This window comes from Aptenodytes forsteri, unplaced genomic scaffold (genome assembly GCF_000699145.1).
Source record: "Aptenodytes forsteri isolate BGI_AS27 unplaced genomic scaffold, ASM69914v1 Scaffold276, whole genome shotgun sequence".
NCBI classification, from domain to species: Eukaryota; Metazoa; Chordata; class Aves; order Sphenisciformes; family Spheniscidae; genus Aptenodytes; species Aptenodytes forsteri.
The window spans coordinates 548,466-549,367 of record NW_008795479.1 but is presented as its reverse complement, the minus strand read 5'-3'; positions in this window follow the sequence as shown (position 1 = coordinate 549,367).

Sequence of the window (902 nt, the reverse complement as noted above, 5' to 3'; positions counted from 1 at the left end):
GGACCTGGGCACGTGGAGGACGTCGGAGCCCATAGGTGCCACGGGAGCCCATAGGGTCCACGTGAGCCCATAGGGTCCACGTGAGCCCATAGGGTCCACGTGAGCCCATAGGGTCCACGTGAGCCCATAGGGTCCACGTGAGCCCATAGGGACCGCGCGAGCTCATGGGGGGCACGTGAGCCCATAAGTGACATCTGGGTCCATAGGGGACACCGATGCCCATAGGGGACACGTGAGCCCATGGAGTCCCGGTGAGAACACGGGTGGCAGACGTGGCCCCGGAGAGGACACGTGGTCCCACAGGGCCCTCAGGAGCCCATGGGGTGACACGGGAACCGAGGGGGGACTCGGGGACCCCACGGGGGTGACGTGTGAGCCCATGGGGGACGTGAGCCTACAGGGGACACGTAAGCCCACAGCGGCCACGTGAGCCCGCGTGGCGACACGTGAACCCGTGAGGGACGGGTGAGCCCACAGGGGACACGTGAGGCCAGAGGGGACACACGGTCCCACAGGGGACACGTGGGGCCCATAGGTGCCATGTGAGCCCACAGGGGACATATGAGCCCGTCCGTAGGGGACACCTGCTCCCACAGGGGACATGTGAGCCCGTAGGGGACACATGAGCCCATAAGGGGACATGTGAGCCCGCAGGGGACACGTGCGTGCGAGGACACAGGCGGCACGCGGGGTCCCACGGGTGCCACGTGAGCCCGGAGGGGCTGCCAGCTCCCCGTGAGCCCCGGGGGATCCCTCGGGGCGGGTGCCCACGCCGTCCCTCCCGCCCGCAGCCCACATCGAGGTGATTCCCTGCAAGATCTGCGGGGACAAGCCTCGGGGATCCACTACGGCGTCATCACCTGCGAGGGCTGCAAGGTGGGCCGGGGGGGGTGCCGGGGGGT